The sequence below is a fragment of the Petaurus breviceps genome, unplaced genomic scaffold (assembly GCF_028583685.1).
Source record: "Petaurus breviceps papuanus isolate PSGF00001 unplaced genomic scaffold, PetGlider_PUasm1.0 470, whole genome shotgun sequence".
Classification (NCBI taxonomy): Eukaryota; Metazoa; Chordata; class Mammalia; order Diprotodontia; family Petauridae; genus Petaurus; species Petaurus breviceps.
In genome coordinates, this window is record NW_027186350.1 from 4,000,069 (window position 1) to 4,024,333 (window position 24,265).

General features: G+C 39.9%; 1 pseudogene; it reads left to right on the forward strand.

Annotated features, from left to right (window-relative positions):
- Positions 1–5,054: 5,054 nt before the first annotated feature.
- Positions 5,055–6,355, forward strand: LOC138171879 (glutathione S-transferase-like; annotated as a pseudogene).
- The last annotated feature ends 17,910 nt before the right edge of the window (positions 6,356–24,265 follow it).

The window sequence follows — 24,265 nt, forward strand, 5'->3', positions numbered from 1 at the left end:
AATCAAGAAACAATAAAACAAAACTAAAAGAATGAAAAAATAGAAGATAATATAAAATATCTCATTGGAAAAACAACTGACCTGGAAAATAGATCCAGGAGAGAGAATTTTAAAGTGGTTGTACTACCTGAAATCCATGATCCAATAAAAGAGCCTAAATACCATCTTTAAAGAAATTATCAAGGAAAACTGCCTAATATGCTAGAACCAGAGGATAAAACAGAAATTGAAATAACCCACCAACCACCTCCTGAATGAGATCCCAAAATGAAAACTTTCCAGGAATATTGTAGCCAAATTCTAGAGTTCCCAGGTCAAGGAGAAAATATTTCAAGGAGCCAGAAAGAAACAATGCAAATATTGTGGAGTCACTATCAGGATAACAAAAGATTTAGCAACTTCTACATTAAAGAATTGGAAGACTTAGAATATGATGTTCCAGAGGGCAAAGGAACTAGGATTACAACCAAGAATCACCTACCCAGCAAAGTTGAGTATAATCCATGAGGGGAAGAAACAGATATTCAATGAGATAGAGTAATTTCAAGCATTCTTGAGAAAAGATCAGAGCTAAATAGAAAATTTGACTTTCAAATGCAAGACTTGAAGGAAGCATGAAAAGGTAAACAGGAAAGAGAAACCATAAAGGACTTATTAAAATTGAATTGTTTATGTTCTTACATGGAAATATGATATTTCTAACTCATGAGACCTTTCTCATTATTAGGGTAGTTAGAAGGAATATATATATATATAGACAGAGGGAACAGATGTGAGTTGAGTATGAAGGAATGATATCTAAAAAATAAAATTAAGGGGTAAGAAGGAAATGTACTGGGAGAAAGAGAAGGGGAGAGGTAGAATGGGGTAAATTATCTCACCCAAAAGAGGCAAGAAAAAGCTTTTACAGTGAAGGGAAAGAGGGAGGAGGTGAAGGGGAATGAGTGAGCCTTACTCTCATCAGAATTGGCTCAAAGAGAGAATAACATACACACTCAGAAATCTATCATACCCTAAGAAAAATAAGGAGGAAGGGGACTGGAGAAGGGGGAGGGTGATAGAAGAGAGTATTGATTGGGGGAAAGGCTAGTCAGAAACAATATACTTTTGAGCAGGGACAGAATAAAAGGAGAAAGAGAATAGAATAAATGGGGGAGGACAGGATGGAGGAAAATACAGTTAGTCTTTCACAATGTTACTATTATGGAAGTGTTTGATTCCACATGTATAACCTACATGAAATTGCTTGCCTTTTCAATGGGGAGAAGGTAGGGAGAGAGGAAGGGAGAGAATTTGGAACTCAGAGTTTTAAAAATGAATGTTAAAACTGTTTTTACATGTAACTGGGGAAAAATAAAAGACTAAAGAAAAAAAGAGAAGCCAGTTTTGTTCCCCCCAAAGTCCTTTGGGACAGAAGACTGAGGCCTATGAATTGTGAAAGAACTGAGCAATAGGGAAATATAAGAAGGTGGGGGTGCAGGAAGACTAAAATTACCAAAGATTTCAGAGGTAAAAAAAATTCTATTAAAGACCTTGAGCCTAACCAGATAAATCAGCAGGGAAGATATTAGTAATAGAAGACGGCCTCTAGACCAGGTAAAAGAATCCAAGTATAGATGAATAAATGTAATAAGACAAAGGAAAATGAATCAATACCTGATGAGGCAGAGGACCCTGTGAATGCTTAGGAGATCACAGAAGCACAGAAGAAATCTCCTGAATAGTTTAAAAGATAAATTAGATTTGTAAAAGCAGAATTTGTGACCCACACAGCTCAATTATTGGAAGAACAGAAAAACCTGAATTCACAATGGCATCTTACCAGAGAAACAAAAGAGGGAATAACTGAAATGCAAAAACACATAAATAAAACAATCTGGAAGAAGAGAAGCAAAATATTAAAAGAAAGCATGATCTCTGGGGTGGCTAGGTGGCACAGTAAGTAGAGCACTGGCTCTGGAGTCAGGAGGGCCTGAGTTCAAATCCAGCCTCAGACACTTAACACAAAAACTAACTGTGTGACCTTGGTCAAGTCACTTGACCCCAGTTGACCTGCCCTCCCCCCTCCAAGAAGAAAAAAAGAAAACATGATCTCCATATGAGCTAAACATTGATCTTGAAGACAAAATGTATGAGGCAACTTTAGCACTTTGCACAGTGCTTTGCATATAGTAGGTGCTATATAAATGCTTATTCCCTTCCTCCTCAGAAGAAAAACAACAATAACAAAAAAACTCATGAATATCATAATGCAAGAAATAATACAACAAAACTGCCCAGAATCTCTAAACACAGAAAAAAAGTGCCAATCGAAAGAATCAACAGATCATCTCAAGGGAAAAAGCACCCTATGCTGCAAACTCCAAGACATATAGTGGTTAAATTTAATAATACTAATGACAAACAACAAATTCTGCAAATAACCAGGAAGAAGTTCTTCAAATAATAAATAAAAGGAAATTTGAATACATTGAATTCTCAAGTGTGGTGCTTGAATTCAAACTTCACAGAACAAATCCCTTTAGTAAAAGAATTTGTTCTGTAAAGCTTGGACTAAGTTAAAAGGAAGCACCCAAGGACCCTGGAAGGCCACAGGTTCCCCACCCCTGCATAAGACTATTCTGGGGTCAGCTAGGTTGTAGGTACAGTAGATAGAGCACTGGCTCTGTAGTCAGGAGGATCTGAGTCCAAATCCATCCTCAAACCACTTGACTCACTGGCTGTGTGACCTTGGGCAAGTCACTTAACCTTGATTGCCTTGAAAAGAAAAACCAAACAAAAGATTATTTTGTACCCATTCTGCAAAAGGGAGGAGAATGTTCTAAAGAGGAAAGGAACTCAAGATGCTGCCCAAGGTGACTTACCCTGAAAATCTGAACCTAATCATTAGTGAAAAAAAAAGGATGATCAGATAAAAAGAGACATTTGAAACATTCTAAGAAAGAAAATCAGTACTAGAGAAATTATTTGTTTCTCTAGCACCTCATACAATGGAAATATAAGAAGGGTAAACAAATACAGCAACCAAGGAAAACAACAACAAAGTAACAAAGAGAAGACCAGGGAGAAATTTCTTTCTAAATGCATACAAGGATACTAACTAAGGTTAAAACAGAAGCGAATAGAAGTGATGGTGAAGAAACAGGTGGAGAAACAGTCCATGAAACACCATGGACTAAACCTCACAAGACCTCACCACTTATTGTGATATTACATCATATAATGGAAGTGTGAATAAAAGAGACTAGGGGAGGAAGAAGATAGAGGGAAATATGTAGTTATATCCTAATCAAAAGAAAAGCTAATGATGTAGCTAAAAATAACTCCTGTAGTCTCTTAGACAGAAGAGAACCTGCAGGAGAGTGGGTGAGAAGGCAAAGGGAAGAAAGGGGAGAATCATGTTTAGCAGTGGGAGTGAGGACTATCGATTAAGAGTGATGGGCATTCTCCGATGCCAGAACAAATATATTATAGAAAGTGAGATGGAGACCATAAGTGGGCATAATCTGTAGGGATCTGGTTCCTAGAGTTACCATTAACACTGCCTCAGGGGATAGCTAGGTGACACACTAAATAGAGCACCGGCCCTGGAGTCATGAGGACCTGAATTCACATCTGGCATCAGACACTTAACACTTACTAGCTGTGTGAACTTGGGCAAGTCACTTAACCCCAATTACCTGGCCCTTCCCCCTCCAAAAAAGCAAAAAAAAAAAAAAAACAACCCAGTGCCTCAGGAGAAGGGGAATCAAATTACCTGGGGGCAACCCCTAGAAAAGTAGGAGGGCACAGACCCAGAGAGATTTCAAGGAAAATAGGAAAAAATGACCATCAGAAGGGCAGAGGTCAACAATGAACTGCATAATCAGGGACATGGGAAAGTTCCTAATATGGGATAATATCCTCTCTATCATCTGCTGGAATTAATATTTCTAAGAGTGAAATACAACAGAGCTGAGGTAAGATCTATAAGACAATAACATAGAAACTATTTAGAAGAAGGAATGGGCTGAAAATTGGCCATGCCTCTGGAAGTTTTAAATAACCAAGTTTGCCAGCAGTTGGCAGCCAGACAGTTTGAATCTGTCCATGCCCAGAACATTATATGAAGTGTGATGCCTAAAAAGGGAGAAAAGACAATCAATGTCATCTTCTCCCTCACCTCCACCATAGTGTTTAGCAGCAGAGTTTCTTTTTTTTTTTTGAGGAGGAAGGCGAGGTAATTGGGATTAAGTGACTTGCCCAAGGTCACATAGCTAGTAAGTTTGTCAAGTGTCTGAGGCCAGATTTGAACTTAGGTCCTCCTGACTCCAGGTCCGGTGCTCTATTCACTGTGCCATCTAGTCGCCCCACCCTGTCAGTTTGAAAGAGCTTGAGGCACAGCTGAATGACCAGAGTTGCATACTGTCCAGAAAGACATGGGTAAAGCGAGAAGCAGCTTCAAGTAGTGTGATCTTTAGCAGCAAAATAAGAGATACAGCCACCTGCTCAAAAAGGAGCTGTCCTCGACTATACAAAGTTGAACTGCAGAAAGAGGCAGATTTGAGAAGCCTCACCCCAAATAAAAGGAAATTTCAATATTCAAAATTCAGTCTGTACCCACCAAAAACTGGAAGAGGGAAGAGAATGTTCCAAAAAGAAAAGGAGTTCAAGATGATTGGCCCAGCTGGCAGAGATGCTGTACCAGGGAGCTACAGAGTTTCTACAAAGAGAGAAAGTACATCAAGACCTAGCATTTCTTGCAAATTAAAACACCTCTGAAATACCACATCACACCCATCATCAGATTGGCTAATATGATGGAAACAGGAAAATGATAAATGTTGGAGATGTGGGAAAATTGGAACACTAATGCATTGTCAGTGGAGTTGTGAACTGATCTAACCATTCTGGAGAAAAATTTGGAACTATGCCCAAAGGGCTATAAAATATGCATATTCTTTGATCCAGCAATACAACTATTGTATCCCAAAGAGATCATAGAAATACAAAAAGGAGAGCCAGCTTTCTCCCAGAAGCTGCTCCTCTTGGACACCTACCAGCTGGTAGGACTCTTCCTCAGCAGTGTATGAAAAATCAAAACATCACAATGGCAAATAAACCAGTCCTCCACTACTTTAATGGAAGGGGCAAAATGGAATCCATCAGATGGCTCTTAGCCGTAGCTAGAGTGGAGTTTGAAGAACAACTTTCTGAAACAAAAGAACAATTAGGAAAGTTAAAAGCAAGTGTCCTGCTGTTCCAACAAGTGCTGATGGTTGAAATTTGATGGGATGAAGCTGGTTCAGTCCAGAGCCATTCTCCACTATATTGCTGAGAAATACAGTCTACTTGGGAAGGACACAAAGGAGAGGGCAACGATTATCATGTACTCAGAGGGAACAATGGATCTGATGGAGCTAGTCATGGTGCAGCCTTTCCTAAAAGGAGAAGAGCAGGAGAAAAGACTGACTGAAATCACGAACAAGTCCAAAAATAGATACTTCCCTGTTTATGAAGAGGTTTTGAAGACTCAAGCACAAAATTTTCTTGTGGGTAACCAGATGAGCATGGCAGATGTGCAATTGATTGAAGCTATTTTAATGGTGGAAGAGATCGTCCCTGATGCACTCTCTGGATTTCCTTTACTCCAGAAATTTAAAACTTGAATGAGTAATATCCCCCAAATTAAGAAATTCCTTGCCCCTGGCAGCAAGAGAAAGCCTGTACCTGGTGCCAAGTTTGTAGAAAAGGTTATGAAGGTCTTCTATTGATAAAACAACAAACACCCATGGAGAGAGAGATTTGGTGTGTGATTGCTCTGTGATCCTAGAACTCCAGTCATGCCAGTGCTCTGTGAGCCTTCTCTAGGTGTGTAGGTAGCTACAGCCTATAGTAGCCTTTCAGAGAAGCCTAACCAAACCAGGAAGGCCATAGGAGGCAAGGAAAGGACCCTCTCTCCGTTCTAAATCTCTTCTTTGCTCAGTCCCTTCTAAACACTTGACTTTGTGCCCACAATCGAAGCACTGACTGATCTCTTGATTTCTTGGCCTTGTAGGTTTCTCCCCCTTATCTAAGCCCTCTCAGATTCCTGTGGTTCTCTCTCTAAGCTTCAGGGATATACATGTCCTAAGCCTAACCCTCCCCATCTGTTCCCTGACCTGAGGGAGACCTCCACCAGCTATGTGCCTCTTCACCTTCCAGAAGTGACCTCCGGATGGAAGCTTTATCTAAACTGCTCCAGCACTTAAGACAGAGTGCTTGCAGAATTCTGCACCATGCTTTTTGTGCTGAACATAGCATTTGAAGTTGGATTACTCTAATTGTTGGAGCCTAATAAATAGCAAAATGTTAATTAATGCTACTGACCTAAGTCCCAATTACCTGCACCGTGACAGCAAATTAAATAGATATACATCACATTAAGGCTTTTTTATGCACAGAAAAAAAAAAGAAATAGGATAAGGACCCACATGTACAAAAGTATTTATAGCAGCTCTTTTTTTGTGGTGGGCAGGAATTGGAAATTGAAGGAATGCCCATCAATTGGGGAATGGCTGAACAAGTTGTGGTATATGAATGTAATGGAATACTATTGTTCCATAAGAAATGATGAGCAGGTAGACTTGAGAAAAATCTGGAAAGACTTGCATGAACTGATGCTAAGTACAGTGAAAACATTGTACACAGTGATGACAACATTCTGTAATGACCAATTTTGATCAACTTAGCTCTTCTCATCAATGTAATGATCCAACACAATTCCAAAAGACTCATGATGGGAAATGCTATTCACATCCGGAGAAAGAACTAAGGAGTCTGAATGCAGATTGAAACATACTATTTTTCCTTTTTTTCTTTCTTGTGGTTTTTCCCTTTGGTGCTAATTCTTCTTTACAACATGACTCATGTAGAAATATGTCTGATATGATTGTCCATGTATGGCCTATATCAGATTTCATGCTGTCTCGGGAAAGGAGGAGGAGAAAATTTAAAACTCAAAATCTTATAAAAATGAATGTTGGAAATTAAATACACACACACACACATACACACACACACACATCCTGCAGTTCTGGTGCTATGAATTACCTTGGTCATATAGATTCCTTACATATGCATCTTACTGTCTTTGTATTCTATATTTTTCCCCCTATTCTTCTTACAGATGCTGCACCATACTTACAGGGAAAGGTGGAATTTTTTTGGAAGCTACTGTTTTAACTATGCCTCCTTTGAGCTAATAATATCTCTTAATAGGAAGTAAGCCAGCAGGGACCTAGACTAGTACACTGGACACAGAGGACATCCTAGAACCTGAAAATAGCAGTCATCTTCTATGGAGATAACTCAGAAAAGGTGCTACAGATGCTATACATTTTATGTTTTTATACATATATACACATATATTTGTATTGTATATATATGTGTGTGTATATATATACATACATACATACATACATACACATATATATATCCCATTTGGAGCTTTTTGTGGTAAATGATGTGAGATGCTGATCTAAATCTAACTTCTGCCAGATTGCTACCCAGCTGGTCCAGAAAATTTTGTCAAATAAGGATGCCTTATCCCAGAAGTCTGAGGCTTATTGATATAACAAGGAGCGACTCATGTACAGAGCACCTTTCATGGCATCTCTTATTTGGAGAGGAAGGGAGCCTTCTTTCAAGAGAGTTATGGTAATGTGTAATAGAAGAGACTGTGGAGCATGTGTAGATATTCCATGACTGGTTCTGATCAACTTATCATGTAGTGAATTTTTCTTCTGTCATTTTACAGTAGAAGCTGACTCCTTGTGATCCCTTTTGGGGTTTTCTTGGCAAAGATATTGGAATGGTTTGCCATTTCCTTCTCCTGCTCATTTTACAGATGGGGAACCTGAGGCAAATAGGGTTAAGTGACTTGCCTAGGGTCACACAGCTAGTAAGTGTCTGAGGCCAAATTTGATCTCAGGAAAATGAGTCTTCCTGACTTCAGGCCCTGCACTCTATACACTGAGCCCCATGTAATGAATGGAAAGTATTAAAAAAAAGATTTGCCCATTCTCTTCCCACTGTTCCTCTTCAAATGCTTGACTTTATTGGATCCCTGTGAGTGCTTTGATCACAGCATCCTATGAAAGATAATGCTATGAGGGGGAAGGCATTCTTGCCTTTTTTCACTCTAAGATCATGTGGTGACACTGTAAATATAGACCTGGGATCCTTTGACTGGCTCAGCATCTATTCTTTTCTATTTTAACTGAAAAGAGAGCCACATCCCAGTATCTGGATATTGTAGTGAGAAGAAAATTTTAATTTTCATATTAATTTATATGATATGTTTAATAAATATATGCATAATTTCATTTTCTTGAGAGCTGCCTCTCTGACTCAGGAGTCAGAGCACACAATGCATCTTAAAACTGATCATCAAAACTTTGACAGTGCTCACAATCATTGGATCTTAAGTAGAGTGAATCAAAGATTGTAGAACCTGTTCCCATCACAGAACTCTGGACAGGTGGTCACAACCCCCAAAAACTTGCCCCAGAATTGTATCATGGGACTTGTGGGTTTCTCATGAGAAACCACTAAACAAAGGTTGGGAATCCACCTTCCCCCTCTCCTTCCCCACCGATTTAAGTATATAACCTGTGCTTTTACTCCGGCATTCCTCACACTGAAATTGATTAAGCTTCTTGATTATTGGCACTCCTGTCTCTAGGCCTGCTTTGTGCGACTCTAAGCATTCTCAGGTTAGAGACTGGTTCAGTAAAAATCCTGTTAACAGTAGCCAGATCAGTATCAATGCACTGAGGAGCAAGAAATGACCATCAAGAGTAACCTTTAGGATCCAGCCCAGTAGAACTTGAGATAAAAACTTACCTGGCAATGATGTGTCATTTGGATTTGACTTGGTGTGACCAATCCTAAGAAGGAACAAAGTTAAAAATGGGCCCACTCTTCCCAGAGACCAAAGTGCTACAGGAAACTGTTTGTGCTTTTGATCTTTTGATATCTATAAAATAAATATTCCTTTGTAAAAGCTAATTTAATGTTAAGTGGTTAATCCAGGGAATCTAATCCTTGGCATGTAATTGGGGGGAACATGTTCAGTAGAGGATTAAGTCAATAGCAAAAGAGATAGAAACCTCCAAACCCTCAGGGTCTCTCAGGAATCCTGAAGGGAAAATAAAGCAGACTTGACTTTGAAAGAGCGAGGTCAGAGCATATTTCCCTACATTGAATACTAGGCTACCGTGTTAGATTGCTTACAATCTTACAAAATGTCTTACAAACCTCATATGTCCCACTGATTAACTTTTCTATTTTTAAATCAGTAACAGTTTTGGTGACTGCTGCTTTCTAGTATAGTTGGAGATTTGGCACTTCCAAGTCCCCTTCCTTCCCCACTTTTCCATTAATTTTTTATCTTTTGTTCCTCCAGCGAATTTTGTTATGAAATTTCTAATTCTGTAAAGTTACTCTTTGGTAGTTTGATTGCTATGGCACTAAATCTATAAATAATTTAGGTGGAATTGTCATTTTTGTTATATTGGCACAGCCTAACCATAAGCAATTATTATCACTCCACTTATTTGTCATCTTTTATTTCTGTAAAAAGTGTTTTGTGGTTGTGTTCATATAATTCCTATCTATGTGTCTTATTGACTGGATTTATCTTTCCTGTAGTTTTTTTGAATGGAATTTCTTTTTCTCTCTTCCTTTTAGATTTCATTGATAATATAAAGGACAACTGATGATTTATGTGGATTTATTTTATATCTTGCTATTTTATTGAAGTTATTGTTTCAATTAATTTCATTTGGATCGTTAGGGTTATTTATGCAAATTGTTATGTAATCTACAAAAAAACCCCAATATTTTGTTTCTTCCTGCAATAGGATTTTCTCCTCTATTTCTTTTTCTCATCTTATTGTCATAACTAGAATTTCTAGGGGGAAACAGAGGACATCCTTATTATACCACTAATATTAATGAAAACGCTTGGGACGAAAGCTCCCCGTCTGGTGGCAGAGTCCTACTGTGGCAAAAAGCCCCAAAGTCAAGTAATTGAGTGGCAAAATAACCAGGCAAAGGAAACAAAGCAGACAGAAGATTCCAACATTACACTCCTATTTTGGGGACAAAAAGGAGCAAAGCATGGAACAGGAGGAAAATAGTGAAGTCAGAACTCCTGCACCAAAAGCTTCAAAGGAAAATACAAGCTGGTTACAGGCCATAAAGTCAATAGCAAAAGAGATAGAAACCTCCAAACCCTCAGGGTCTCTCAGGAATCCTGAAGGGAAAATAAAGCAGACTTGACTTTGAAAGAGCGAGGTCAGAGCATATTTCCCTACATTGAATACTAGGCTACCGTGTTAGATTGCTTACTTAGGTCTTACAAACCTCATATTTCTCCATTACAGATAATTCTAGTTCTCAGATTTAAATAGATATAACTTACCACATTAATAAAAGATCACTTTATTTGTATGTTTTTGAATATTTTTGTGTTTGTTGCTGAATTTTTATTTTTATTTTATTTTTAATTTTTTAATGCTTTATTAACTTCTGATTTACATCATTCGTTTCTGCCAGATTTTGAGTTACAAATTTTCTCCCCATTTTTCCCCACCCACTGCCCCAAAATAGCAGTCCCACAGGATATCCCCTCCTCCAATCTGCTCTCTCCCATATTTTCTCCCATACCCCTTTCGACTTTTCCAGTGGATCTCTAGGCCTCAGTGCCTGTATATCTTATTTCCCAATTACATGTAAGATGGTATTAATAATGGTATTTATATATATATATTTGAATATTTGATTTTAAAACTTTCAATTCCAGATTCATTCCCTTCCTTCCTTGTCACCCACCCTTACTGGGAAGATAAGCAGTTCAGTATAGGTTGTACATGTGTGGCTAATGCAAAACAATAACATAGTAGATATATTGTAGAAGACTGACTATATTTCCCTCCCTCCTATCCCACCTCCCACTTGTTCTATTCTCTACTTTGATCCCATCCCCTTTCAAAAGTGGGTGCTTCCAACTTCTCCCCCCCAGCCTGCCCTCCCTTCCATAATCCCCCCTCTTATCCCCTTCCCCCCCTACTCTCCTGGAGGGTGAGATACCATATTTAGTATATATTTCACTCCCTCCTCAAGCCAAATTCAATGGGAATAAGGTTGACCCATTCCCTTTTGCCTTGCTATTCTTCCCCTCCATTGTAACCATTTTCCCTTGCCTCTTCTGTATGAAATAGTTTACCCCAATCTGTCTGTCCCCATCTCCTCTCATTATATTCCTCTCACCTCTTAATTTCACCTTTTAAGTATCATCCCTTACTGTTAAATTGGTCCTGCGCCCTCTATGTATACCTGTAAACATATATACACACATTCACATATGTATTCATATGCCAATATACCCTCATATATAGACATATATATATATGTGTGTATATATATATATATATAATCCCTTCAACTACTGAGAAAAGTTTCATAAGTTACAATTATTGTTTTTCCATGTAGGAATGTTAGTAGTTCAACTTTGATAAGTTCCTTATGATTTCTTTTCCCTGTTTACCTTCTCATGCTTCTCTTGCTTCTTGTATCTGAATGTCAAATTTTCTATTCAACTCTGATTTTTTCAGCAAGAATGCTTGAAAATCCTCTATTCCACTGAATGACCATATTTTCCCCTGAAACACGATACTCAGCGTTGCTGGGTAGGTGACTCTTGGTTTTAATTCCAGTTCCTTTGCCCTCCGGAATATCATATTCCAAGCCCTTCAATCCCTCAGTGTAGAAGCTGCCAGATCCTGTGTTATCTTGATTGTGTTTCCACAATATTCCAACTGTTTCTTCCTGGCTGCTTGTAATATTCTCTCCTTAATCTGGGAATTCTGTAACCTGGCTATAATATTCCTAGGAGTTTTCTTTTTGGGATCTTTTTCAGCAGGTGATCAGTGGATTCTTTCAACCTCTATTTTGCCATCTGGTTCTAAAACATCAGGGCAGTTTTCTTTGAGAACTTCCTGGAGCATGGTTTCTAGGTTCTTACTCTTTGGTCATGGCTTTTAGGTAGTCCAATAATTTTTAAATTATCTCTCCTGGATCTATTTTCCAGGTCAGTGGTTTTTCGCATGAGATATTTCACATTGCCTTCTATTCTTACATTTGTTTGGATCTGTTTAACAGCATCTTGATTTCTGATAAAGTCATTAGCTTCCATTTGTTCCAATCTAATTCTGAAGCAATGATTCTCCTCACTGAGTTTTTGAGATTCTTTTTCCATCTGGCAAATTCGGCTATTTAAGGCATTCTTCTCCTCATTGCCTTTTTGAGCCTCCTTTGCCATTTGAGTCAGTCTGTTTTTTAAGGTATTATTTTCCTCAGTCAGGCAGTTGACTCTCATTTCATAATTTTCTTGCATTGTTCTCATTTCTCTTCCCAATTTTTCCTCCACTTCTCTTATCTGCTTCTTAAGGTCCCCTATGGCCTGTAACCAGCTTGTATTTTCCTTTGAAGCTTTTGGTGCAGGAGTTCTGACTTCACTGTCTTCCTCCTGTTCCGTGCTTTGCTCCTTTTTGTCCCCAAAATAGGAGTGTAATGTTGGAATCTTCTGTCTGCTTTGTTTCCTTTGCCTGGTTATTTTGCCACTCAATTACTTGACTTTGGGCCTTTTTGCCACAGTAGGACTCTGCCACCAGACAGGGGAGCTTTCGTCCCAAACGCTGGGGTTTTCTCAGCTGCCGGAGGTATTAGATGGGTGCCCTCTCTGAGGTCTCCACAAGCTCTGGCAAGCTGGACACACACCCCAGGACCTCCACCCTAGACTACAATCCAGATCCAAGCAGGTTAAAGCAAGAGTGATTACCCCTAAGACTGGTACTTGGTCCCCCTACACTCTGCAGGCCCTGAGCTGAAGCTGCCATGTGTCATTGGCTGGCTGTGCCAGTGTCTCAGCGGCTTCTCTCCCCAGGGGTAAAAGCCACGTACTCCCACTTACTGGTCCCAAAGTCCAGACTGCACTGACCTCTCACTTTGTCCTTCAAATCTATGTGTTGATAAGTCTGGAAAAGGCCACAGCTGCTGCTGATCTGGAGTCCCTCCTGCTGGGGCTGGTCAGGCCCGCCCTGGGGATAAAGCTTTGGCTTGGGGCTAGGCTCGGCTCCCAGAGCACTGTGCTGGATTCCTGCAGGTCTGCCGGGCTGTCCTCAGCTGGAAGTTAGCTTCTCTGTGTCATTTTGTGGGTTCTGCAGCTCCAAAGTTTGTTTAGAGTCCCCTTTTTACATGGATTGGGGAAGGTGGAAGCCGGAGCCACGGGAAGGTTGTGCTTCTACTCTGCCATCTTGGCTCCACCCCTGCTTTGGAATATTTTGAACATAAGCAGGTGTTGTATTTTGTAAAAAAAAAAAAAAAAAAAAAACAAAGGCAGATGCAGGCCAGGAAGGTGTGGCAGTGGCGTGGCGCGGCGGCAGACGCAGGCCTGGAAGGGGCCTGATCAACTCAGAGGGCAAGTCTTCCCACCAACCACAAGGTCCACTACCAGGCCTATCACCAAAGGGCTGGGACTTGAAAGAGCAAGATAAGAAGCAAATACAGGGGCCCCTGTACTGGACAGCAAACACTCCTGAGGCTACCACTTGTAATGGGAATGCAAATTTGGAAGATCTTCCCTGCCCCTAGGTTAAAGTGCACCTGAAGCCTAGGGTGGGAGGCTTGTTTTTCAGTAGATACTTTTTGATTGGCCAGTGGGTCAATAAGGTTGTTACATTCTCTGAGCCAGGAGAAGGCTATATAAGCCCTGATGTGAGGCTTTGTTTTGGGAGCTCACTTTGAGAAGTGTTCTGTGATTTGATCTGTATTCTGGGAAGCCGTTGTCCAGGGCCCCCCCAGCTTTGAAAAACCCAGATGTGGAAACCCAGATGTTGACTGGGTATGGATGTAATGGTTGGACAGTTTGGAAATCTGTCTACTTGATCTGTTTCTGTCTTGATAATTATGCCTGTATACTTTGAAGTTCGGGGTGCTGACCTTTTCCCCTGAACAAGGTAAACAATATATGTCTGACTGATTAAAGTAAGCTTGTTAACCCATTTTGAGTTGCTTTCCTTTATCAAAGCAGATCCAAGAACCTGTATGGGCAGCAAACCCTGAGGACGTGCTTGGGGTGCTTGCCGCTACAAAATGGCTTCACGAACAGGCTCTGCAGAGTAAAAGGAAAGTATGGGGGCTGGGATAATTGTTTGTTTCCCAGTTGTGGTAGCTGTGATTCTGTGGAGCCGTGGAGCAGGAGAGAAGAATGGCCTGCATGCGGACTTTGCTGAGCTGAGAGCAGGAATGGTGAACTGCTTGCATCGGGACCTGGGCAGAAGCCAGGAGCGGCTGCCGCCTGTGGGAGGAGAAGGAACCCAGGAGTTCGGAATTCAGCCACAGGAAAAGATAAGAACTGAGCAACAAAGCAGGGGCACTGCACTAAACATCTCTTAAGTCACATTTTCAAAGTACAGAACTAAAGTTACCAAAGTGGCCACTGGGCCTTAAACAAACACAAAATACATAGCATTATCACTTCAGTTCAAAACAAGAGTTCAAATAAAGTTCTGGGGCGGGGGGGGCGGTGTCCTTCCCCCTCATACAGCTCCAGCCCCTGCTTCCAAGTATAGAGAGGGGGCTGGGCAACAAAACCAACAAGGTGGGGTCCTTGGGGGTCCAAGGCACTTCATCCCACCCACCATAGTCACAAGTCCATCCTCCCCCAGGGTCCCAAACTGTGGGATGCAGCCAGGAAACACACTCAGTGCCCCTGCTTTGTTGCTCAGTTCTTATCTTTTCCTGTGGCTCTGCTCCTTGATGCACTTTGTGGTAAGTTAATCATTCCTGCTTGGTCTTTCACTGTTTATTCTGTGTTCCTACACTACACTCCCCTAACCCCAGCCCAAATCTTTGAGTTCAGAGTTCTGGATCTTCAGGACACTTTAAGGCATTTCAGAGCAGTGTTAGGGACCTCAAAGCATCTAGGCCTAAAGTGTCCCAGATTAAGCAATGTACTACTTGTTGTTTCTCACTGGGGATTCCCAGGTCCCCACCCTGTGTCTTTATGACCATCCCAGGGCTTTCTCAGGAGATCCTTTTGCTCTTGCTGTCTATGAACATGGAGTTTTATAGGCTAAATGTGTTCTTTATTTCTGGTCTCTTTGGGAGGCTACCCTGCCGTGACCCTGATCTTGCCTTTTCTCCATTTCTTATGGGCTGGCTTTCTGTGTAGTTCTGGAGTAGAAGAAATCACTTACTTTAATTTCTGATTTTATTTTTTTTTCCATGCTATCTGGTGTAAAATTCAGGATTTTTTGAAGAGGGTATGTGAAGCTAGATAGACTGTTTCCCATTTTGGCAGTTATCCTGGCCAGAAAATTCCTCTATTAAAATTGTAAGCCCATTATCATTATTTAGCCCTTTCTAATTGCTCAAATGTATTTACTGTTTTAGATTTCTCTTGTCCCCTACATTTTCATTACAAAGATTCTATGTAGCTTTGGTCTTTTCATTAGGAATATTAAAAAGTTCTTTAGGTAGCTAGGTAGCATAGTGGATAGAGTGCTGGGTCTATAGTGAAGAAGACCTGAGATCAAATCCCACATCTGATACTTACTACCCATGAGACCCTGGACAAGTCAATTCACCCCCATTTGCCTCAGTTTCTCCAGTTGTAAGCAAGGTTGCTGTGAGAATCAAATGAGATAATATTTGTAAAACACTGAGCATAGTGTCTATATAAATACTATATAAATACTTATTTCCTTGGCCTCTCCCTCCCAAATTTTATTAAAGACTAATTTTTTCTTCTTCTATGGGATTATACTCAGTGTTGCAAGATAAATTCCTTTTACTTTTATTTATTTATTTTTTTAAAGCAATGGGGTTAAGTAACTTGCTCAAGGTTACATGGCCAGTTTCTTTTTGTGTGTGTGTGTGTGTGTGTGTGTAGGTGTTAATTATCTGAGGCCCGGAACTGATCCCCAGTCCTCCCTCCTGGGTCGGTGTTCTTACTCACTGTGCTGCCTAGCTGCCCCGTTCCTTTCACTTTTAAACTTTTTGTGGCCAGCTTTTGAAATATTATATTTTGAGATTTCCATTTCTATAAGTTGTGTCATAGCATTTGTGATTTTAACTATGGTTTCTGGATACTTTGGTCATGGTTTTTGGGTAGTCTCATGTATCTTAAATGATCTCTCCTCAACTTGTTTTCCAGGTCAATCATTTTCTGATTGAAGATTACTCAAATGTTCTCATTTTTTTTATCAGTTTTTTTTACTTCATGCTAGTATTTCTTATTCTCTCACAGAATCATTGTATTCTGTTTGCTTCATTCTATTTTTCAATGGAGTCCTCTACTTGAGTAAGGCCTTCCTACTTATTGGCTTTTTCTTATTTTATTATATTCATTTTTTACATAAAACATTAATAGCTTTTATTTTTGCATCATTTCCTACCGTATTCTTCCCTGAGCCCCTCCAATAATGACATCCCTAATAATAAAGAGCAAAAAAAGTTCCAAACAGCAATTAGCATACCTGAAATGCCCATGGCCTCATATACTAAGCCCCTGTATGTAACAAGTTAGGAAAATTACTGAAATCCTCTTGAACTCATACGTGCCTAGCCAGGGGCCCCAAAGACCATCTTGAACTTGACCAACCCTGCTGTTGCGCCAGATAAGTGTGATACTCTTTGTATCTGACCCCAGCTGCAGCTTTTCTGTACCCTGTACACTTAGATAAGCTTGTGGTTTTTGCCTTTATATACGCTGCCTTGATCTTGGCTCGGGGCAGCTCTGAGTGCCTAGCTCCTGAGTCTGCCGCCGGCCAGCTAACAAATGCTCCCTGAATTGGCTTTATCTAGTCTCGGTCTTTGTTCAGACTTGGCGTCCATTTCATATCAAAAAGTGTGAAGTTATATGCAGTCCACCTTCTGTTTTAAATTATTTGCTTTCTTTCCAATAATTTACTCAAGAGCTCTCCTTTTATTTTTTATCTCTTGCTTCAGTTCTCCCATCCACTCTTGGAGCCCTAATAGCCAAGCCATTCTTTTTGTCTGAGGAGTCCTGGGTTAATTAAATGTTTGTGGAGTCCTGGGTTAATTAAATCTCTCAAACTCACTTGAGCTTTGGATATTTTACTGTACGCTGGGCTTTGTAGAATATTACTGCTTAACCTCAAAGGCCTTTACATTTCTTTTGTTTTGTTAAATCTTTGCTTCAAAATGTGTCAATTAATACTTGCCTACTAAATATATATGTATTCAGAACTTTAATCTGTTCAAATTTCTAGGCTTCCTTTCTGCACTGGAATTTTATGCCTGGGCCAGACTATCCCTCCCACACTCTTAAATGTGTTTTGCAGACCCTGCCTGGTCCTGCCCCCATCCTCAACTCCTATCTGCATAATACTTTGGCTGGCTGCCCTGCTACAATTCAGAATGGGGTTCTGGGCTGGAACCAGAACCTTCCCTTTGCCATAATTCTTGGCTTTTGCTTCTGATTTCTAGTGGCCCAACCTAGGTGCTGTCCATAACCCAATCTCTTCTTCCATGTACAATCAACGGCTGTTAGTTGGCTCTGTCCTCTGCTCTCATCCTCACAGGCCTAAACCAGATAATAGAGAGCAAACTAGTCTCAGCACTCCCTAAGGAACCCCAGGAAAGACTGCCTTCACTGTCTCCCTTCCCAGATAGTCATCTACCATGCCTGTTTCCATCTGTGACTCTAATAGGAGCCACACACACAAAGAAAATTTGAATTACCTCATAGACCAGTAGGTAGATGTTTTATTGCTTCCTGGTAAAGCCTGACCCTTGGCACATTTCACTGACACAAAGGCCACAATTTCCCCTGAATGGAAAAAACAAAACAAAACTATAAAGTCAATATGATAAAAATAGAATCTATTTTTAAGTACTTTCAAATATATTCGCCAGTTTGGTGACATGGAATTTGCTATAGAAGAGACTTCTGGGAAGGAAGGAATTCTTCCATCTTGCAGACCCATGCAGTTAGAAGAGGGGAGACCAAAAGGGAACTGAACAATTTTCCAGTTGCAAAGCACCTTTTGGGCCCTCTTCTTGGGATTCTTGCAAGCTGCTGTTGAAGGTTGGTGGCAGTTGGAGCTAACTGGGGAGCCAAACAGCCTGCAAAGAACTCAGCATGTGGGCTGGTGAGAGTGACACATGCACTGAGCCCCTGACAACTTCATTTTCCCCTCCTCCATTCCTGGCAGGAAAGCAGGCCTCCTTTAACTGTCAAAACTATCCAATTCCTATGCTCCCCTCCGGGGAGGGGGACAGAGCTCAGGGGAAGGAGCAATTCTATTTCTCCTCACAGGCAGCTTACACAACTGTTTCCCTGTTTCCTTACAAATAACTTGTTCAATTACTTAGCATTATTATTGTTACTTACAGATCCATTCCCCTTTAATACAAATGGAAAAATTAACTGGCCACTAAATCCTTGTCTGGTATGATTAATGATGCCAGCGAAGTAAGATTTAGGCTAAGGAGTTCTCTCTGCACTTTAAGAAACAGAAACCTTTGTCTATCCTTGGCAAGAACTGAGCCAGGGAGTTAAGAGTCAGAGTTTCAGCCTTTCTTTTAAGGAAACAAAGACTGCATTCAAATCACAATCAATCATTGTCCTAGCAAATTACTAAGGAGAAAATAAGCCTCATGCAGGGAGAGAGCCGGGGAAACTGGTGTTGCAGCTGTTGAGACAGATGGACATTTTAAACTGAATTTCCAGCCTCTAAACTCAGCCTTCGTCAGCCCTCGTCTGTGGGGTAACAGAAAAGAGTTTCTAGAGCTGGTCACCACATTATGCACAGCCGAGTCCCGGAGCAGTCCAGTCCTACCGAAGACTCTTTTACCTACATGGGCATTAAAGTGGATACCTGGCACGATCCAACCTCAAGCTTCCTTCTTTACTCCCACACTGCACCTGTGTGTACCCAAGGCCACCCAGTGGGGAGGGAGAGCATAGAAGGTATACAATCATTTCTGTTATGTCTCATAACCACTTCGGGTAGAGCTAAGAAAATTTGAGAAAGTACTAAGAGGTTAAGTGACTTGCCCAGAGTTAGGATTAGATCATTAAGTCCCCAGGGCTGGGGATCTGTGGTTCATCCAGTGAGCCAGCTGCTTTTTAGAAATGTTACCATTTTTCAAGCATTTCTTTTCATTGCCTGAGGGAATATTAAGGAGTAGATCACATTTCAGACTGGCAGGCACTAATGCATTGTTTTGACTGTTTTGCAAGTTTTAGTAGACAACATATGGGCCCCATTAACTTTACAATGTAGTAATATTTTGATGGTATTTTCTTTTCCAATTAAAAATGTAATTTAACATTTTAAAGTGTATATTCCCAAGCCTTAGAGCTTGTTTTTCTTTAGCAGACCATACGATTGTTACTGGGGTTGAGACTGAGGTAAAAGAGGCTTGAAGAAAGGTCACATAGTTTGTACTCTTAGACATTTCCTTCCTCTTCATGACACAGCTAGGTGGTGTAGTGGATAAAGGGCTGAATCTGGAATTAGAAAGACCTGAGTTCAAATCCTGTCTCAGACACTTCTTAGCTGTGTGACCCTGGGCAAGTCACTTAATCTCTGTTCGCCTTAATCCACTGGAGAAGGAAATAATAAACCACTCCAATACCTTGCCAAGAAAACCTCATAGACAGTATGGCCCATAGCGTCATGAAGAATCAGACTCAACTGAACAACAAGTATCTATCCATATTTTTCTGAATTGTGGTTCATAGATAGCATTATTATCTACCTCTCACAAAATTCTAAGGGATAAATTAATGATGTCTGAATAAGTCATTTTCCAGGGCAGCTGGGTGGCGCAGTGAATAGAGCACTGGCCCTGAAGTCAGGAGGACCTGAGTTCAAATCCAGACTCAGACACTTGATACTTAACTGTGTGATCTTGGGCAAGTCATTAGCCCCGGTTGTTTTGCCTTCCCCCTCCAAAAAAAGCTATTTTGCCTCTGTCTGCCTCAGTTTCCTCATCTGTACAATGGGGATAATATTAACATCTACCTTCCAGGGTTGTTTTGAGGCTCAAATGAGGCAATATTGGTAAAGCACTTTTTACCCACCTTAAAGAGGACTGGGATGTTAAAAACTGAGGGAGTGAGACTGAATGTTTCAGAAGTTTCAAGAATGAAGATAAGATATAGGAAGTCTGTATAGCTAAGGGTGGGAGGGAATTTAAATATCACAACGAGTAGTTAATATTCCTTTACTATTATAGAGTAAAAGAGCAAAAAAAAGTGTGGAGGGACAGAGAAGGGATGGACCAGAGTGCATATAAATGCATAAGGATGGTGTGGTCTGGGAAAGAAAGGGCGGTGCCAAAAGATTGCCCTGCAAGGTACAGGCGAAAGTCAGATCTCTTGAAATAAATTGACGGGATTAATATCTAACATCTAAGTTGAGGAGGAAACTTTCATGAGAATGTAAGAATAGTAATGTGTTCTTATGCTTAATAGAAAGAAAAAAGACATAGAATATTAAAATCCAGTTAGGGAATGAGGTAGAACAGTTTAAAATATGAGTGAGTATTCCTATGTTAACTCATGGCAAATTAGAAAGAGGTATTTCAAAAGCTATTGTCACACTAATGGGGAAAGAGGAAAGACAGAATGAACAGAGTTTTAATGGGGTGTTAGCAATTTGTGTGGGAAAGAGATGATAATACTCATATCTAAGTTAAAAGGATTGCTATGATGAATGAGTAGGCGTGAGGCAGTTTATCAAATGGAAAAGGGGGAAGTTTCAGTACTTTATCAAGATACCAAGGAGGGAAAGATTTATTAAAATTGAATTGGTAGATGGGAGAGGAGTTAGAATGATTTATAAAAAGCATATTATAAAAAGAGAAAGCAATCTATGGAACTTGAGGCAATTATTGGCCTTCTCTCAAGGTTCTGCTTCTGACTCTCCAGACTTTCTCCCTCAGGGATGCTCTGGTACCTTCTTTCCTCTCTCCCCCTACCTTTTTAGCTTCCTTTCATGTGTTGTCTTCTCTATTAGAATGTAAGCTACTTGAGTCCAGGAACCATCTCTCTGCTTATATTTGTATTCCCAGTCCTAAGCAGAGTGCCTAGCACATAGCAGACCTCTAATAAATGTTTGTTGACTTGACTTGACCTGGTGTTTTTCCACTATCTAGGGGGGAAAAAAAAAGAGTAGATGATGTAGTTGTTACAATGTGGAAAGAAGGCAGGATTTGGAGTTGGAATACTTGTTTTAATTCCACTTCTTCCATTTTCTATCTTTTTTTTTCTTTTTGGAGGGGGGAAGACAAGGCAATTGGGGTTAAGTGACTTGCCCAAGGTCACACAACTACTAAGTGTCGAATGCCAAGTGTCTGAGGCTGGATTTGAACTCAGGTCCTCCTGACTCCAGGGCTGGTGCTCCATTCACTACACCACCTAGCTGCCCTCATTTTCTATCTTTTTGACTGTGGACAAGTCCTTTAACCTCGATGGGTCTCAGTTTCTTATCTATAAAATGTGTGTGTGTGTTTGTATGTGTTTGTGTGTTTGTAGGAAAGGGGAACAATTGGACTAGATGATCTCTGAGGTCCCTTCTTCCTTTAAATCTGTAATCCTGTCATCAACTGGTACATTGCCTCTGTGTTTTCATTTTCTGGATTTTTTTTCCTGTTCTCAAATTTTCTTTTCTTTTCTTTTCTTTTCTTTTTTTGGAGGGGGTTAGGCAAGGCGGTTGGGGTTAAGTGACTTGCCCAAGGTCACACAGCTAGTAAGTGTCAAGTGTCTTAGGTTGGATTTGAATTCAGGTCCTCCTGACTCCAGGGTGGGTACTCTATTCATTATGCCACCTAGCTGCCCCCATATTTTCTTTTCTTATTACTTATGTAGGGGAAAGGAAAGGGAATAAGCATTTATTAAGCATCTGCTATCTGCCAGAAAATGTGCCAAGTGCTTTATAGATATTATCTCATTTGATAAAACAACAATTCTATGAGGTAGGCTCTATTATTATCCTTATTTAACAGTTTAGTAAACTGAGGCAGACAGGTAAAGTGAATTGCTCAGGGTCACACAGCTGTCACGTGTCTGAGGCTGGATTAGAACTGAGTTTTGTTTTTTTTTTTACTCCAGGTAGAGCACTTTTGTACACTATGACACTGTCTAGCTGCCTATTCCAACATTGTATTCAAATATATTACAATGTTTCTATGGTTGATAACTTCATTGGTCTGGGTGTCTCTCTTATTAGTACAGATCACAGCCCCTCTGAAATTGGGTTAATTTTCTTTGGGAGATGTTGCGGTCAAAAAATGCTTTGGTGAATCTAGTCTACTTGTCTGACCTAAAAAGCCATAGAATAAATAAAAGTCATAGAATAAATACATCACCAGGCTCTTTCTAGAAATCTTTTCTGCTTTGTAGGAATCAGTTAGAGCTTGCAGTTGCTAGTATAATCTTTGAAAACCCACTGTCATGTTTGCACCAAGATGAAGAATGCACAGGACTTTAGTAAAGGATACATACACGCACACACATGTGTGTATAATTATATATGTATATCTATGTCTACATATATATATATATATATATATATATTTAGCAATTCTGTAATTTAATGGGTATAAGGAACTCCTGCTGAGGAAATTCCCTCTACCAATGTAGATCTGTACCTTCTCTGTACCTTCTTTCTAGTGTTAGAGAGTTGTCTGTGACACTCAGAGGTTAAGTGACTTGCCAGGATTACATAGCAAGAAGCAAGACTAGAAGACAGGTCCTGACTCCAAGGTCAATTTTTTATCTACTATTCTCATGCTGTTTTTCAAAAAAAAATAAATATATGAGCTTTATATACTTATTTTTTATTTTACTTTATTTTTAATTTTTGAAATTAAGCAAGCATTTCCATGACACAGTACATATAAAAAAAAAAGATGATTGTACATGACACTGCACATCCATTATATACAACTTGTTATTCCTTTTGAATATAAAGCTGTCATGTAACTTTTTTCCCTCTTTTTATTCCCTTGCCCCCACCCCAGCCCTAGGTATAGCTTACCATTAGATAGAAATATATATATATGTATATATATATATATATGTAAAATCATTCTATATATACTTCTATTTATCAGTTCTTTCTCTAGATGCAGATAGCATCTTCCTTCCTAGGTCCTTTGTTGTAAATTTGTCTATAATAGTCAAAACGACTTAGTCACTCAAAGTTGTTTTCAAAACAATATTGCTGTTGCTGTATATAACATTCTCTTGGTTCTGCTCATTTCAACTCTTCATTATTTTGTGCAAGTCTATCCATGGTTTTCTAAAAATCAATGAACTTATTTATTTTTTCTTTTTCTTTCTTTCTTTTTTGCTTTTTGGAGAGTAGGGCGGTTGGGGTTAAGTGACTTGCCTGAGGTCACACAACTAGTTTTTTGTGTTAAGTGTCTGAGGTCAAATGTGAACTCAGGTCCTCGTGACTCCAGGGCTGGTGCTCAATTCACTGTGCCACCTAGCCTCCCCAGAACTTATCATTTCTTATAACATTATTCCATTTTATTCCATTATGATCCCATACCACAACTTGTTCAGCTATTCCCCAATTGATGGTCATTACTATAATTTCCAGTTCTTTGTTACCACAAAGATTACTACTATAAATATTTTAGAACATACAACTTCTTTTCCTTTTTCCCTAATCATCTTTGGAAATAGACCTACTGGTAGTATTACAGTTTTATATCTTTATTGATAACACCCTGACTAGGTGTGCTAAAAGTGTGCCTGTGTAGGTGATGTCAGACAATGAACAGATCAAGTTGGAAATGTGAGAGAGAAGACTCTTGGGAGACTACATTTATGCCCTTGCTGCTATGGACACCAGATTTATGACATTCAGGATGTTCCATTCAGGCAGAGGCTTTGGAGACCAGAGATGAGTGGGCTGAGGGTTTTAACAGAGAGGCTAAATCCAGCAAGTTTCAGATAGTTGGAAGTGGCAATGTCTAAGTCCAGAGATCTTCAGTTCTGACAATCTGTTAGCCCATGAAGGCACAACTGTGAGAAATATCTTCAAGTTTCCCTGTCCCTTTCTAGACTAGCCTTGAATTAACCACATTTCCATCTTCAGTTTTATAAGGAAAAGAGACATTTCCAAACAGATAGTGTTGTTCCATGACCCAAACCTTAGGATGGGTGATGGAGATTGGGATTGGGGGATGT